The sequence below is a fragment of the Vombatus ursinus genome, unplaced genomic scaffold (genome assembly GCF_900497805.2).
Source record: "Vombatus ursinus unplaced genomic scaffold, bare-nosed wombat genome assembly UNPS02014774.1, whole genome shotgun sequence".
Classification (NCBI taxonomy): Eukaryota; Metazoa; Chordata; class Mammalia; order Diprotodontia; family Vombatidae; genus Vombatus; species Vombatus ursinus.
The window spans coordinates 22,282,320-22,301,097 of NW_020954552.1; the positions used below are offsets into that span (position 1 = coordinate 22,282,320).

The window sequence follows — 18,778 nt, forward strand, 5'->3', positions numbered from 1 at the left end:
TAGAGAAAGAAATGGCAAACTACTCTAGTACCTCTGCCAAGAAAACCCCCATGAGGAATAATGACTAAACAGAAACAATAACCAGGTGAGAGTAGAGAGGGACCACAACCTCCTTATTTCTGGAAGTGATGACTCTTAATGATCCAAGATCACATTAGTTTTCAGTCTTACAACATCACACAGCTGACTCATACTGAACTGGAATTTACTACAATCACACCCCACCACATACACCGCAGCCAATCATCTAATCATGCCTCCCCTATGTAAACTGATTTTTTTAACCCCAATGTAGGCCTTTACATTTATTCCTGCTGAATTTAATAGATTTAGCTCAGTCCATTCAAGATCCTTTTGGATCCAGTCATTCTATGGGTGAGCTACCCCGGCAAGGTGGTACAGTGGTTAGAGAGGTGGTCCTGGAGGCAAAATGGTGTTGTTGTTCTGTTGTTTTCAGTCATGCCTGACTCTTCATGACCCATTTGGGGTTTTCTTGGCGAAGACACTGGAGTGGTTTGCCATTCCTTCTCCAGCTCATTTTCCAGATGAGGAAACTAAGGCAAAGAGGGTTAAGTGAGTTTCCAAGGTCACACAGCTGTTAAGTGGCGAAAGCAGATCTGAACTCAGGGAGATGAGCCTTCCTGTTTCCAGGCCTTGCACTCTGTGCACTATGATGCTCCCTAGCTGCTCACAATGAGGGATAATAACAGTTAAATTAGACATTATTTGTAAAGTGCTCAGCAGAGTTCCTGGTATAATAGTAGGTGCTTAACAATTGCATGTTCCCTTCTTCTCATTCCCTGCCCAACTTTATGTCATCCGAAAATGTGATGAGCATGGTGACATCTATGATTTTATGCACTTCAAGAACCTGACATTACCTTTCCTCCATACTCCATCTCAAGCCTTGGCCATTCCCACCACCAATCTCTCAGGCCAGTGTTAACTCCTCATCACATCCTCCTAGAATCCTATTTTACCTCCTTTCAAAGGCTTGTTCTAAGGCCATCTTCTCTGGGAGTTCTTCCCTCATCTCCCCCAATGTTTTGTTTGTGTACTTTCCTTCCTCAATTTTCCTTAAACAATACTTACTTCCCCTAGGAGAGTAGAAGCTCCTTTAGGGCAGGGACTAATCACTTTGTCTTTTGTATCTCCAGCACAGTGCCTAGGGTACAGCCTTGCTGTAGGTAGTGGGAGGAAGCATATTGAAAGGAAAGGGAAATGGCAAACCACTCCAATACCTTTGCTAAGAAAAACAACTGAAGACTGAACAATAGCATTGATACGAACCTACTCTCATGGAATTTACAGTCTACCTGAGGAAAGTAAGATGTCAGAAACAAGATACGTATTTTAAAAATAATTCAAGTTTCTACATCAATCTCAAGTTCCCTTCCGATCTAGAACACACACACACACACACACACACACACACACACACAGGTTATATAGCTACATGTTAATAGGATTTCAGAAATGGCCTGGGTGACGAGTAAAGGCTCCACAGAAAAGCTCAGGCCCTGAAATGTAGCCTGCATGTATTCTTTCTGTAATAACCAAAAATTATAAATGAAGGGGCTGTTCTATTAGGGAATCACTAAACAAATTATGGTATCTGAATGTAATGGAATAATACTGCACCATAAGAAATAATGAAATGGAAACTGGGAAGATCTCTAAGAACTGATACAGAAAATCAAAACAGTCCTTGTTTCACTTTATATCCCATACAAGTGGCAAAATGATAAAAAATGGGAACAATCAATAAGGGAGGGGGAAATAGAGAGACAGGCATACTTGTGCATTGTTGGTGGAACTATAAATCTGTAAAATCAAAATGATGAGAAGCAAATTGGAGTTAGGCAAATAAAGTGACTAAACTATCCATACTTACTGACTCCAAGATTCCACTGCTTTATAATCCTAGGAGACCATTGATAAGAAAACCACCAAAACATTTATTACAGCACTTTTTATGACAGCAAAGAACTGAAAACAAAATAGACATCCATCAATGGGGGAATGGCCAAACAAATTATGATATATGAATGAAATGGTACATATTAATGTGCCATAAGGACAATTACAATAAATACAGAGAAGTATATGGAGCAGCGAATAGAATATTGGGTCTAGAGCCAGGAGGACTCATCCTCCTGAATTCAAATCTGGTCTTAGACACTTCCTAGCTGTGTGACCCTGGGCAAGTCACTCAACCGTCTTTGCCTCAGTTTCCTCATCTGTCAAATCAGCTAGAAAAGGAAATGGCAAAGCACTCCAGTATCTCTGCCAAGAAAACCCCAACTGGGGTCATAAAGACATAACTGAACAACAAGAGAAGCATGGAAATACCTATATGAACTGATGGAGAGTGAACTGAGACAAGAAAACAATATACACAATGAATAAAACAATGTAAATAGAAACAGCCACTATAAAAAATTCAAAAGCAAATGTTGCAAAATTACAAAGAACAAGTTTATACTTCCAAAGAAGATACTGAAGAAATCCCACACCAACTCTTTTAAGAGGTGGGAGATCCATGGGTGAAATATTGCACATATTTTCAGTTTTTCATGTATTAATCAATTTTGCTGAGTTTTCTCTCTTTTTTTATGTTAAAAAATGTTATATGGTATGGCTGAGAGGAAGAGGAAGGAGAATACTAGGGAAAATTATGGTGAATTTTTTAAAAGACATCATTGAAAATTTATTTTAAAAAATAATGCCTGGGAAAACATATATGAATTAATGCGAAGTGAAGTGAGTAGAACCAGGAACACATTGTACATAGTAACAGCAATATTTTAAGGATGATCAACTGTGAAAGACTTAGCTAGTCTCTGAGCAAGACAGTAATCTAAGATAATTCAAAGGACCCATGAAAAAATATACTCTCTACCTCCACAGAGCTGATGAACTCCAAGTGCAGATAGAATACTTTTTTCACCTAATTTTTCTTGCTTTTTTGTGGGTTTTTGGGTAACATGGCTAATACTGAAATATGTTTTGCATGACTTCACATGTATAATTGATACATTATTTGCCTTCTTACGGTTGGGAGAGCGGGAGAAAATTTGGAACTCAAAATTTTAATAAATGAATGTTTAAAACATTTTTAATGAAACTGGGAAGTATTCAATGAAATAAAAATATTTAATAAAATTTTTAAAAAAGTATGGGGTAAAATGAACTCATGCAGAGTAAAGTGATCAGAATGAGGGAAATGACTTCCATAATGACAACACTGCAGAGGAAAAATAATTTTTAAAACCCTAGATTTAGAGGGGAAGTGTACCTGCTGCCTCAGGTTTTTTGGGTGGGGCCTTTTGATTGAGTTCAAGTTTTACAGAACAAATCCTTTTATTAAGGGGATTTGAGGACCTAGAGGGCCACAGGTGGTTTCACCCTTGATCTAGAACTCTGATGGATACAATGATAAATCAAGAGTCTAGAAAACTGAAGATCAAACACACTGCTGCTGCCACTGCCCACCTCCTGTCAGAGAAGTGAAGAGACTTAAAAAGAAGAGAGATTTTCAGGCAGGGCCAATGTGAGAATTTGTATTGCTGGACTATTCATGAGTTGTTTTGGGGGGATTCTTGCATTCTTGAGGGAAAGAAGGTAGTCAGATGGGCAGATTATAAATACATGTAAAAATACACAAATGCATTAAAATATTTTTAAAAGACAAAGACCAAAAAAATGTGGCCTGGATTAAGGCATTAAAAAAAAAAAAAAAGGTGGAGTGAAGCAGGAATGTCATGTATGGGAAAAACCAAGCAGGCCAATTTGGCCAGCCTGTAGAGTGCTCTAGGGGGAATAATGTGAAATTAATCAGCAAAGACAGGTTGGAACCAGGTTGTGAAGTCCGAACCACAGAATTTAACACTCAATTATAATGTCATCTTAGATTCTGTAATTCAGATGGACAGACCTAGAGCTGGACTCACTGGAGGGGCCACCTGGTCCAACACCCTCATTTTACCAAGAAAACTGAAGCCCAAGCAATTAAGTGATTAGTCCAAGGTCAGAGGTGGTACTTGAACCCAGGTCTCTGACTACTGAGCCAATGTTCTTTGTACCATCTGTACTACTCCCTAATTGCTTTTCTCTGTAAAATGGAGTTAGAATAAGGACTTGGGTTCCAATCCCAGCTCTGCCTTGTTTGTCTATATGACCACTGGCAAAAATCACTTAAACTTCGGACTTCGGTTTCCTTTTGTGTAAAAGGAGGAGTTAATTAGGTGGGTTCTAAGGTCCTTTCCAGTCGTAATCTATGAACCTAATGCCCAGCACTCCCCAAACTCCTTTCCTGCCTCCTTTTGTGTGCTGTCTCCCTCTTCAGACCGTTAAGCTCCTAGAGGGCAGGGACTGTCTTCCTAACTGACTGCATCCTCAACAATGCTTCTTACAAAGTAGATATTTGTTGCTGTGGTTGAGTCCTTTCAGTCCGACTCTCCATGACCCCATTTGGGGTTTTCTTGGCAGATATACTTAAGTGGTTTGCCATTTCCTTCTCCAGATTAATTTAGACACACATTTTTAGTTGTGTATAAATCTATCCATATTATCTTATTCTTAATATTTCTACATCATATTTCCCTCTGTACCCTGTTAAATATGCAGATATGCAGATCTTTACAGATGAGGAAACTGAGGCAAAGAGGGTTAAATGACTTGCCCAGAGTCACCCAGCTACTAAGTGTCTGAGGCAGGATTTGAACTCTGGTCCTCCTGATTGTGGGGCTGGCCACCCGACTGCCTCTAGTAGACAGTTAATAAATGTTTATTGGATTGGATTAGTACAGTGCTGGACACACAGGGTAGAGCTTAATCAAAACTGCTGATGCCCTTTCATCTTAGTTGAAAAATGAATCTAATTCTCACAAAGATCTCTCAAATAAGAGCTTGCCTTGAGCAAGTAAAAGAAAACTTCTAAGATTATTTCAGTTCCTAAATATTTTGGGGGGGAAAAATGGAAAAGGAGGAATTTGAACTCAAATGGATTTTTTTTTTCAGTTTGCAAGGCGGAGCCATAGCATGACAATGTTTAAATCCTGAAAATTCAAGCACTAAGTTTTATAACATCTTATCCAGAACCTTGTCAAAGCAGTTAGCAGGAAAAGAAATCCTTTCCCAAGGCTGAGCAATTTAAGGAAAAACTTTCTTTTTTATAAAAAGGAAGAGGAAACAGAAAAGGGCGACAAAACACCACTGACAAGTCACCAGGGTTCAGAGAACATCCAGATGCTTCATCAATCTACTTATTTCAAAACGGGGCCCAAAAGTACAAAAAAAGCAAAGACACCTGTATTTGCAGCTTTTCACTGCTAAAAAATGTAACCCTGAATATTTAACAGGGTACAGAGGGAAACATTAAAAATAAGATAACAGTAGATACATTTATACAAAAGTGCAGGAGTTTGCTATTTGTTGTTGTTGTTGTTGTTGTAGAGTTATCTCAGTTGCGTCCAACTCTCCATGACCCCATTTGGGGTTTTCTGGGCAGAGATACTGGAGTGGTTTGCCATTTCCTTCTCCAACTCATCTGACAGATGAGGAAACTGATGCACACAGGGTTAAGTGAGTTCCCAGGGTCACACAACTAGGAAGTACCCGAGGCTGGTTTTGAACTCAAGTCTTCCTGACTTCAGGCCCAATGTTCTATCCACTGTGCCACCTAACTGCTATTTAAAGAATTTTTTAATTAGGAAACGAAAGCCCTATTTTGCCTAAGTATGAATTTTCACGAGTTTGTGGCAAATTACATCTACATGATTAAAAAAAATTGTAGCTACCATAGTAATCACAAAAATTCCAAACATTACTTTACATGTAATCACCTTTTAAGAGTCAGATGTGATGTTCTCCTCCCCCATGATATGAACTCTCTATTTTCTAATTTATCTTGGGGTACCCTCTTTGGGTGGGGCCATTGCTAGAAACTTGGACAAGAAGACGAATGGTACTGATCAAGCAACAATTACAATATGGCACAACTCAACAATGACATTTAGGAAACAAATGAGAGGTATTGTTTCAATTTAAAGATGGGTTGTATTCTAGACAAGTTGGTTGTAAACAAAACTTCCATACAACAAATCATATCTCCCCACTTCCTCCACCTTCATAAGTAAAGCAAGTGGTCTCCAACCCCTCAAAGAACATATACATGGCTCTTCCCCACTGGGCTGGGTTTGCTTTTACTCAATCCTAGAAAACAACAGCTGAAACTGGATAAGACCAGCCCCAAAACTATTCAGCCCCTTCACACTGCCTACTTGCTCCCTCTCCTTCTAATCAGTGGCCTAGAAGAAATGGAAGAAATCAATTTAGTGGCACATTTTTGAGAACACTTCAGCAACTCCATCCAGGACAGAGAACAGGTTCCTGATTTCAATAATATTTTAAACTAGAACCATAGATTTAAGGTTGAAAGGCACCTTAGAGGTCATTAAGTCCAATTCGCTTATTTTACATGTGAGGAAATGGAGGCCAAGATACACAGAGTGACTTGGCCCAGAGTCACCCAGCTTGTAATTGTCTAAGGCAGGGTTAAAACTCAGATCTCTTTAACTCTTAAGTTCATCAAGCCAATCACTACACCATGTTTTTCTTTGTATATTGAAGTGTTTATGTTGTTGATATGTGTTAACAATAAAAAAAAATCAAAAGTCTATTTGAAAAATTGTTTCATTGGTGAAGGCATTCTGAGTTCCAAACACAATAATAAAAAGTAGTTGGGGGGTCGCAGGCTGGTCCACAGCCAGAGTTGAAATACTTTCAGTTTAAACATTTATCAAAAGCCTACTACATACAGAACTACTTACTGGGTGATTTATGAGAAAATAAAACGGAAGAAAGACAAGGTCCCTCCCTACTCTTAAGAGAGTTTACATTTTACAGATTAGAGGTTTCTTAAAGGGCATGCCCATTTGGTTTGCTAGGTAAGCCAATTAAATTAAATTTTAAATTTAAATTTTGGACATCATATTACTGCAGATAAAATAAAATTTCTAAACAGTTTTAATATAAATTTTATTTACTCAAGCCCATAGAGTGGGTAAATGGGTAGGGAATTGACAACTTTAAACAGAGGTCGGGCAGCGATGGCCCAGGTGATTTCTAAATCCAAGTACTCACTGTATTCACTGCCTAGGCAGCCAATCTCATAAAATAGTATTAATTCTTTTTATTAAAGATAGTGTCTAAACTCTTTACAATTCATGATAATTAAGCAAATATAAAAAACCATCGTTCCAAGTTAGCAATGTCTTCTTAAAACATCAGATATAGAGAGCAACAGTCACTTCAAATATATCTCAGTTCTCAGCTGGAAGAGATTAACTAGTTACTTCCATTTTTGCATTTTTTGTTATTTTGAAAATAGAATGTTTTTGTCTTGAGTTCAACATCCAAAAATAGTCATAATTCCTGCAAAATCTGCATAATGTAAAATTTCAAATGACATTCAAAAAAGTGCTATTTCCAAAAACAATAAAAATTTTATGGTTACACAATTGGATAAAAAAAGTTTCACTATCTTTTAAGAAGCCATCCTTATTCTACTCTGTCAAACATACTCAGGGGAAACAAAACAAACCTGACCAAATTCTGTCAACTTACCAGCTAAGACATTGGTACAACAAAACACTATGGGATTTTTTCTTTAGGAATTCTGCTATAGGAGAGCTACTCACAATTAAAATATCCAAAAATAAACTTCACCAGATGTCAGATGTTTCATTCTAGTGGAACAATTCTAGAAGCTAATCAGCCTAGTTTTTGAAAAACTTAGAAATCTAAATATACCAATACTGTATTACAGTGGTTCTCAAAGTATGGTCCAAGGATCCTTCAGGGATCAAAAAAATACCATGCTACTAAGATTTTTCATTTGTAATGCAGTAAATATCAATAAATGTGTAATCCATATCAATGAAAACTCTTTAGGAAAGTCCTCAATAATTTTTAAGAGTGCAAAGGACTCCTGAGACCAAAAGTTGAGTACCCTTGCTGTATTAAACACCTGAAAGACTATGTATGGCTCTTTGTTTGCTAAGGAATACACACAAAAGGATATTCACCTCTAATTTCGAGTTTCCTAAGCTAAAAACAGTAACAACAAGAGGATTTATCTAGAACTTTTAAGGTTTACAAAGTGCTTTATTTGATCCCCACAACAATCCTATAAGGAAAGGTGATACAGAAATTTAGTTTTTTGCCCAGAATCATACAACAACCTAGGAAGTCCCTGAGGCAAGATTTGAACTTCAGACTTTCTGACTCCAAGTACAACAATCCATTCATAGCACCAGTTAGATCATAATTAAGGTATAGCCCACTTACTTCCCAAACTTGGAAGGCAATAGTTTAAAATTTAACAGAAAACACTTCTAAGATGGGATTCAGGACTTTTCTCAAATAGTCACTTTCCAATTATCCCCCCAAATCCAAGTGTCTTCACTATCCAAGAGTCCCACCACCAATCACCTACCTGTCCCAACCAGCCAAGAGCTGGGCACAGCAGAGTAATACTAATGAGTGTCATCTTGGATTATATTCCAGGGCTGGGCTTGTGGTTGGTCCCTATTAGCCATACTATTTTTTCCCACATTAATACAGGCAGCAATTAGAATATTACACAAGAAAATAAAATCACATCTAAGACTAGATACTAAAACTCACCAATTTCATGCCTTTTGCCTTTCTTTGGATTGTAAACACAGTGCTTGGGATATAGTAGATGCTTAATAAATGTGTGTCAACTGACCAATCAGATGGCCTCTGAGTCTCTTCCAGTTTTAAATTCACCTATCTCACAGAGTTCTATGAAGGAAATGCTATATACATGTGAGTTACTATTATTTTCCCAGCCATTTACAAATGATGCTCAATCTCTAAGACAGTTGAAGAAAAACATTTCCAGATCCCACAGACAATGCAGTAGCACAGATTTAATTATGTTAGTCATTCTATCACATGGCATATGATGAAATGGTACGGCTGACACAGCTCGGAATTTAGTGGGAACAAAAAGCTTACAGATGCAGAAGTCCTACCCAGGGCCAGCCTTTATCCAGGGAATACCTGGGAGGCCAGGGCAGTTCTAAGGCTGTCCTTGTTACTGTTTAAGAATCACAAGATAACATATGTACAATGTTTAAACCATTACATAAATGCTTGCTATCAGAGTTATTACTGTTTGAAAACAGGCCTTTGCTGGGTAATTTTTTTTCTGTATTTCCTCTTCTTTCTTTGAGTGTTCATTGTTATATGGGATGGCTCTCTGGGAGGAATGAAATGCAGGTGATGTAAAAACAAAACAAAAAAAATCAATAAAAATTTATTTTAAAAAATAAATCCCCTTTCCAAATATATAAAATACTGCTTTTTCACTCTATGCTAAGAGTTAGGAACGGAAAGACAAAAACATGAGGTTCTCATCCTTCAAAGGTGGAGTGGATAGAACCCCAGACCTGGAGTCTGGAACACCTAAGTCCAAATCCAGCCTCAGATGCTTTATGACTCTGTGTGATCCTTAACTACTGTCTGCTTCAGTTTCCTAATCTGTAAAATGAAGATAATACATCACTTATCTCCCTGGGTTGTTGCAAAGATAAAATAAAATGTCATAATATTTGTAAAACAATTTGTAAACCTTAAAGTAATATATAAATGCTATCTAATCATTTTCATTGTCATCATCGTTATATTCTACTGTGAGAATATGATGGATATGAACTACCCAGTAATAGACTTATTTTTTCACTCCCTTAACCCCAAGACACTGCATTAATCACCAGTACGAGATGTTAACTTCTCTCATGTCTCCAACACAAAGGATAGTGTGAGGGACTGTCTGATGCTGGCAGTTGCGCGGCCGGTACAGGCTCTAAGAAGCAGGTATCCTACTAACTTCTGGTTTCTATTTCCAGACTGTCCCTCTGCCGCTTCATTCAATCTTTCCTCTTCCAAGGTCCCCACCAATTCAGATATTTGGATAAGGTGAGATACAGTAGTATCCGTAGTAGTATCTGAGGATATCTATATCTATATACGTATATATATATATATATATATATATAAGATATATTTATATATGTATATATATAAGATATATCTATATATGTATATATATATAAGATATATCTATATATGTATATATATATGAGATGTATCTATATCTACACATCTATCTATATCTATCTATCACCTTATCCAAATTCTGGCAGCATGACAGGCCCCAGATCATTGTCCTTCCTTTATCAAGGCATTCAACATCAGCCTCAGTCTTCCTCTTCACTATACCCACCTGCCTTTATACTTAGTGACTTCAATATACATATTGATGCCTTTACATACTATGGTTTCCCAGTTCAATTAACTTTCTCAGCTCCAAAGACCTCCACTTTCATTCTGTCTCAACCACACACAGGAAGAGATGGTCATATCCTTGACAGTATCAACCACAAAAATTCCAACACCAAAATCCAGAATGCTGAAAATCCTTTAACCATAACCCGCCATCCTTCTGTCCTATTCTATGCCTCACCTATTCTTAGTTCTCACCAAAACCTCTCTGGTCATTCTACTCTTGACCATCACCCCCCATTCTAGTCTCGCTTTCCTCCCATAGAAATCTTTGCACTGAAAGAGACAAGATGGTGGAGTAGTGGCAGAAACTCAGCTGAACTCTCCCAAATTCCCCTCCAAACAACTTTAAAATACCTCCTCAAATTGAATTCTGGAGCTGCAGAGCCAACAAAAGGTCAGGGCAAAACAATTTTGCAGCCTCAAACAACTTAGGAGATTGGCAGGAAAGTTGCCACGCTGAGGCGGAGCACAGAGCAGAGGTGGAACACTACCTCCTCAACACCTGCACACCTTGGAGATGGTTATATCAGCGGCTGCAGTGGCTCCAAAAGCTCTCAGCAACCTAGACTGTAAGGGGGTTGAACAACTGATCAGAAAGAGATTACAGGCGACTCTTTGCTGGCACTGGGTTCAAGATCCTATTGCACTCCTCATCCATAGTTCCAGGTGGCGGTCCCAGAGTGAAGCAGAGCACAAGGGTGTGCGGCCACAAGGGACCAGGGCCCTAGTCACAGTTCTAGGGCAGAGAAGAGGGCTTGTGTTCCCTCACAAGGCAGCAGGGACCCTGGCCTCAAAAATCCACTGAAGAGAAGAACCCCTTAAAAAGTAGAGTGGGCCAAATGGAAAAAGAGGTACAAAAGCTCACTGAAGAAAATAATTCCTTGGGGCAACTAAGTGGCACTGCGGATACAGCACCAGCCCTGGAGTCAGGAGGACCTGAATTCAAATCCAGCCCCAGACCAGACACTTGATACTTACTAGCTGTGTGACCCTGGGCAAGTCACTTAATCCCTACTGCCTAAAAACAAAAAAAAGAGAAAATAATTTCTTGGGGCAGCTAGGTGGTGCAGTGGATAGAGCACCAGCCCTGGAGTCAGGAGGACCTGAGTTCAAATCCTGCCTCAGACACATAATACTCATTTAGCTCTGTGACTCTGGGAAAGTCACTTAACCCAAATTGCCTCACCAAAAAAAAAAAAAAAATTCCTTAAAAATTAGAATTGGGCAAGTAGGAAGTTAATGACTCTATGAGACATTAAGAAACTTTAAAAAGAATAGGAGGAAATGTGAAATATCTCATTGGGGCAAAAAACTAAACTGGAAAATAGATCCAGGAGAGATAATTTTAAAATTATTGGACTACCTAAAAGCCATGATAAGAAAATAAAAAGAGCCTACACATCATCTCTCAAGAAACTATCAAGAAAAACTGTCCTGATATTCTAGAACCAGGGGGCAAAAAAGAAATTGAAAGATTCCACCGATCACCTCCTAAAAGGGATCCCAAAATGAAAACTCCCAGGATTATTATAGTCAAATTCCAAAGCTCCCAGGTCAAGGAGGAAATTTTGGCCAGAAAGAAACAATTCAAATATCATGGAGCCACAGTCAGGTGCACATAAAATTTAACAGCTGCCACATTGAAGCATCAGAGGACTTGGAATATGATATTCCAGAAGGCAAAGAAGTAGGATTAGAACCAAAAATCACTTACCCAGCAAAACTGAGTTACTTAAGAGGGAAAAAATGGATATTTAATAAAAAAAAGGATTTCAAGTATTCTTGATGAAAAAACAAAGCTAAATAGAAAATATGACTTCCAAACAGAAGACTCAGAGGCATAAAAAGATAAACATGAAAGAGACATCATAAGAGATTCAATAAAGTTAAAAACTGTTTACATTCCTATATGGGAAGATGATACGTGTAACTAATAACTTTATCATTATTAGGGCAGTTAGAAAGAGTATATATAGACAGAAAAGTGTAAGAGACAAGAGATATTTGACTGTCTACCAAACTGAAAGTCTACAGAGCCATTGTGCTGACCTCATTGTTATATGCCTGTGAAACCTAAAGCGAGTATAAACACCATGGCAGGAAACAGAATTGCTTCCATGTGAATTGTCTTAGGAAGATTCTGAGGATCACCTGGCAAGATAAGGTACCAGATACTGAGGTCCTTTCTTGAGCTAACTGCCAAGCATTCATACTCTACTGCAGAGAGTGCAACTCCAATGGGCTACGTTTTGCCTAACAGACTATCTTACAGAGAACTCACACAAGGCAAGTGCTCACACATATGTCAGAAGAAGCGATACAAGGTCACTATCAAGGTCTTGAAGAACTCTGGAACGATTTAAGACATGGGAGACACTGGCACAGAACCATACCGCCGGCCCCACCCCCACGCATGGCGTGCACTGGTTGAAGAAGGTACTGTGCTCCATAAGCAAAGCAGAATTGCAGTAGCTCAAAAGAAACATGAAAAGTGCAAATTTAGAGACATCTCCACTCACATGGGCTACACTACCTGTGCCCCAAACTGTGGTAGAGCTTTCCCAGCTTGTTTTGGTCTGATCAGCCACAGCTGGACACACTGTACCTTGACCTTGACATAGTGATGTCATTTGGGTCTTCTTTGAGAATGATGGACAACAACCCAACCAACAAAGACAGAGTGCACAGGTGTGGGTTGACTATGTAGAATGTGACTATGATGGGATGGTTTAAAGAAATCTTAGGGTTACAAGTAACCAGCTCGACTTTATGCTGTCCTCTACTCTTGCATCTCTTACCCCGCTGTCCTATTCACCACTACTCATCCCTTTCCACATCCCAATCCTAAACTATTCCTACCAGATGACTTCCCTGCTTCTACATGAGATGCCAACCACCTCTGAAGGAAGTCACAAAACTGTGCTGGTTACATGGTCTTGTTTCAACTGGACCTTCACAGCTATACAGCAATTCTTTTTACTCTTCCCTGAATGTCTCCTGTTGCACTCTCCACAGATGTTCAAAATCTGCTGTCCTCAAGCTACCTACTGACACATCACCACCCCCCTTCCTACTCTCAGCACAAAATATCACTTCACGTGTACAGAGAAAATTAAGGGCATCCATAATGAGTTCCCTCTTCTTCCCAGTTCTACATTTTAAATCTCCCCAATAACATCCCCAAATTCCTGCTCCGTCATTCCAGCTTCTGACAAAGAGGTGGTCCTTCTCTTTGCCAAAGCTAACATGTCTACTTTTGCCTTTGGTTTGATTCCTCCCTGTCTCCTCTAGGAGCTTATCCCCTACATCATCCCCTCTCTAATCTTCAATCTCTTTTAATCCACTAACTCTTTCTCTGTGGTCTACAAAACTCGCCCAGATAGCCCCCCTGGTAAAAACAAACAAACAAAAACCTTTCACTTGACCTTGACATTCCCTTACTGTATTCTGTGTATTTATGCTCCCTTCCATAGCCATACCCCACTGGAAAAACCCTGTCTTACCCTCTTTGGTTCCACTTCCTCTCAATCCACACTTCAACCCCTATCATTCTGGCTTTGAATGCCAATATTCTACTCCAAACCAATGATCTTTTCCCGGTACTCACCCTTTTTGATCTCTCTGCACTTGTATAACACTGCTGACCACTCCTTCCTCCTGGATACTCCCTGAGTTTTTTGTTGACACTACTCTCTCTGATTATATAGGGCCTACTATGTGTCAGGCACTGTACTAAGTACTTTACAAATATTACCTCTTTTGATCCTCACAATAACCCTGGGAGGTAGGTGCTATTATTATCCTCATTTTACAGTTGAGGAAACTGAGGCAAACAGATTAAGTGACAAGGTCACACAATTAGTGTGTATGAATAGTATCTGTAGTAGTATCTGAGGCTAGATTTGAACTCAAGTCTTCCAGACTCCAGGCACAATGGTCTACCTACTTCACCACCCAGCTACCTCAAGAAGGCTATCTCTATGCAAATAGTTCTTAAATGTGGATTTACACATTTACATATACACATACATAAAAACATACATATTTACATATACATATGTACATATCTTTCATCTCCCAAATGACTTCTGAAAGTTTCCAACTGGATGTCCCACTGACATCTCAACATTTTCCAAAAACAAGAAGTTTTCCTCCCCTAAAATCTACCCCTCTTCCTAATTTCCCTATTTCTTTCAAGGATACCAACATCCTTCCAGCTCCCCTACCAGAGAATAATTTGGAGGTATCCTCAACTCTTTCCTCTCCTTTGCTCCCCATTTCCAATCAGTTGCCAAGTGCTGATTATATCCCCACAACATCTCTAGAATTCCTCCTCTTCTCTCCTTGATACCACCTTACTTGAGAACCTCTCATCACCTCTTCTCTGGATTATAGCTATTTCAATTGCCTGCTAACCAGTTTGCTTTCAGTCTCTTCTCTCTATAATCAATTTTCCACACAGCTGCCAAATTGATATTCTTAAAGCATAGGTCTGACCATGTTATTTCCTTGCTCAAGAAGCTCCAGTATCTCCTTACTACCTTTACGAAAAAAATACAAAGTTCTGCATCTGGCATTTGAAGCCCCTCACAATCTGGCTCCAACTTATCTTTCTAGACTGCATCCACATTACTCCCACACTCACATACTCAAGGGATCTGGCTACACTGTCCCTGCCTCTGCACGGGCTGTCCTTAACAATGCATGGAATACTCTCTTCAGCTCCTTCAAGGACCAGTTCATGTATCTTCTCTCACAGGAAGCCATTCCTGATCCACCAGACATTAGTTACACCCCCTCCCTCTTTATTACTTTATTGTACAAGCTGTGTTTTCTCCCAGTAAAATGTAATTTCTTTAAGAAATTACAGGGACTGTTCCATTTTTTTTTGTCTTTATTCCTAGCACAATGCTGAGCAAATAGGCATTTTTATAAATGTACACTCATTTCAACAAGCAACAAGTATTTATTAAACACCTACAATACATAAGGTAGTAGGTCAGAGATTTTTTTTTGCCTTCCAGTAGTTTATATCCTACAGAGATATATAACATGAGGAAAATACAAGACAATTTAAGGAAAACATTAACAACTGCTCTAGGAGTTGTTTATCCTTCCTTCTCGAAGAGGAACATGACATCAGGGAGGTGATGCCATGAATTGGATTTAAGTGAGGAAGGTCTGTGCAAAGTCACCAGTCTCACTCTCTCCAATGGAGACATCTAGGTCCAGTGGCAAAATATAGATCTGGACAACTGGAGATGGCCCTGATGCAGTGGGAGACCTTGGCCTTTTTAAGCTAGGTCTTTTCCCAGGTCTCAGTTTGACTGAGGCAATGCCCATTCAGTGATTAAGGCTAAGAAGAAACTAGGCAAAGAATCAAACCCAAATCACTCTGGCTCTCACAGATTGGCCAACAGTAGGTCATAGTCCAAGCCTCATTTGGTCATAGTTTGGGCCCTGATGGCTCAAAGCAGAGTGTAAAAAGCAATCGTTTTGGTTTTGGCCAGCAACCAGGAGGGTCTTCCCTTCCTATATTGATTTTTTTTTTTTTAACTTGGTCAAAGAAGTTCCAGGAATAGTTAAGAACTCAAAGAGGAGGCAACAACAGAAATTATCTAAAAGGAAGATAAGAATTAATTCTGAGAAACTAAGAGGAGGAAGTATACTCCAGGCAAGAGACAAATGCCCCAAGGGAGGAAACGGACAGCCATTAGTCCAGTTAGTCTCTAACATACTGGAGACCAACGAAAAATTTGGCTTCAAAGGTAGGCTGAAACCAGATTCTGGGCTTTAACTAGATATGGAGCCACGGAAGGTTTTTTGATCAGGTGAGATCAGTCCTGTAATTTGGGAAAATTATTTGACATCTTCATATAATAAAAATGAAGACTGAAAGCAGGTGACAAATGAGAGCACTATTCCAAGAATCCACGATAGAAAGGGGATGAGGGGCTAATTATTAGTATGACTTTGGATAGGAAATGTTTAAGAGCTAATACTAATCAACAAGACTTGGCAACTTGGAAATGAGGGAAAGGGATGTAGAGGAAAAGTCAAGGAAGACTGACTTTGTGGTTATGATCTGGGATGATGCCATCTCATGAGGAAATAAATGCAAAATTTGGCAAATGGTCAGGTTTAGGGGAAAAGGTAATCAGTTCTCCTTTTTAGACATGTTGAGTATAATTTTCTATATTCCTACTTCAGATTTATATTATTATTCAGTTTTTAATCTGGGAAAGGATACCATTTGTAAGAACTTGGACAATATAAAAACTTCTTATAACTGTCCTTGTGAAAAGTCAATGCGGCCACCCATAGCTTATTTATTATTTCCTGGGTGGCTTTTAAGATGGCAGCTTCTAATAATAAAACTACAAATTTTCAGCAGAAAATTGCAGCATGTTAACTATGTATTTGAAAGTCATCACAATGGAATTTTCCCCAACTCCTCTCACTTCCCCGAACCACTAAAACCAAACCAAAACTTATCTCTGTAGACTCTGCCCTGTCAGTAAAGAATCCTCCCCATATAAATACTCCAGAAGAAAACCAAGATATCCTATCACTTCTAAAGGTCAACTGTGAATCTTTATAATGTAGAAAAACAGAAACTAACAGTGCCTGGAACAAACTCATTTTGGTGACTCTTCCATAAAACTAACTTACACAAAATGTAGGCATTATGCAACAGTCACTAACCAACATTCTATTATTTAAATTCTGCACACAATTCCAACTCTACATTACTGGATATAATCCAAATTATGGCCCAAATAAACAATTTATCATCTCCTTGGCAGCCCAATAAATGAAGGATGAGCATATAAATAAACAATACTACATCTAAACATAACTGCAAAATTTTCTGGAACCAAGCAAATGGCACTTGGTGGGTTAATATACTACATATACACACTTTTCCTTGTAATGGTCCCTAAATTTGGACCAGTTAATTTTAATTCTAATCCCTCTCTCCTCTTTCAGGAGGTAAAAAGCAAACCTCCAAACCCCACCAACCCAGATATACATTTATTTCATTCTATTTTTAAGAAGACCAAAGTCTGGAGGAACGTAGGGGAAAGGGGAAGATAGGAAAAATGGAAAAGACAATTTAAATCTTTTCTATATTCTAACTGCTTTAGCTGAGCTGAGGAAGGACTACTTAATCCTTTTTTTTCCCAATGGCAGAAATCGAAAGAACTATGACCCCAACTCATAAGTTCATCCATAAAGCCATCTAGAGAGCTCAAGGCTTCACATACTGATTTCCTGAGGGACAGGATGATCCTGATAAGTCATCTATAGGATTGTAAAAAAGCTGCCAGCCAGCCAGTCAACAAGCATTCATGAAACGTTTACTACGTGCCAAGCACTGTGCTCACTGCTAGGGACACACACACAAAAGGAAAAAACAAAAAAACAAGCGTGGTCAAGAAGTCACAACTCGAGGAGGGGGGGGGGGAAATCAATGCTTTGAATTCCAAGTTCCCTCCCACTAATCCAAGGGTTCTTGGTCCCTTTCCGAAGTATAGCGATGGTAATGGATCCCTTCTCAGAATGTTTTTAAATACACAAAATAAAATGTATAGGATTACAAAGAAAGCTAATCATATCGAGAGATACATCAATATATTTTAAAAAAACAAATTCATGAATCCCAAAGAACCTCTGGGCGACTAGTCAAGAGTATTTAAAGGTTACTGATGGGGCAGCAGCCTAGAGGACCACATAGCCAGTCCTCTATCCCCAAAGGACTCAAACTTGAAGGGTACAGTATGTTCACCCCTTCACTGAGCCTAAGTAAGGGTGGGGGGGAGTCTGGGGGCGGGAGAGGGAAGGGATGCACGAGAGGGTTACCAGCTGCAGAGACCCAGCTAGAGGCTGGAGACGTGGAATGGAGAAGGAGAAATTCCCTCACACAAAATGGTGGAGCTTCCACGAAGCTGGGCGCACCTGGGGCCGGACGCATGGCTGCCCCTCACCTCGCACGCCGGGGCTGTCTCCCGGAGCTCGGCCTTGACTGCCCGCCCGCCGCACCAGGGGGTTGGAGAACGTTTCTCGGGGACCGGAGTGCCAAGGCTAAGGACAAGGCCAGGAAAGGATGGGGAGGGGGGAGGGGGGCTGCGGGCCCAGGGAAGAAAGCCACCCGGAGTCTCACTTACCTCGGCTGGGCGCGCCCTCCGGACGCACAGGAGAGGAGCCAGGGAGGAGGCGGAGCCTCGGAGAATGAATGGAGCTGGAGGCGGCTGCGCTGCAGCAGCGGCTGCGGTGGCTGTGGGCAGGCGCGCCCCAGGCCAGCGGCGATCGCTCGCCCGGCCGTCCCCTTCCTTCTCCTCCGCCGCGGGGGAGGCGGCGGCAGGGATGCCGAGGCTTAGCGGCTTCACTGCGCCCA

At 39.8% G+C, this 18,778-nt stretch overlaps 1 protein-coding gene across 1 annotated transcript in view; it reads right to left on the reverse strand.

Moving 5' to 3' along the window:
* The window catches only part of FAM169A (family with sequence similarity 169 member A), a 69,853-nt gene extending 51,275 nt beyond the window's left edge, over positions 1-18,578 (reverse strand). Inside the window, exon 1 of the mRNA XM_027864246.1 lies at positions 18,549-18,578. The gene's annotated coding sequence lies outside the window, so the exon portion shown is untranslated. The remainder of the gene's footprint in view (positions 1-18,548) is intronic.
* Between the last annotated feature and the right edge of the window lie 200 nt (positions 18,579-18,778).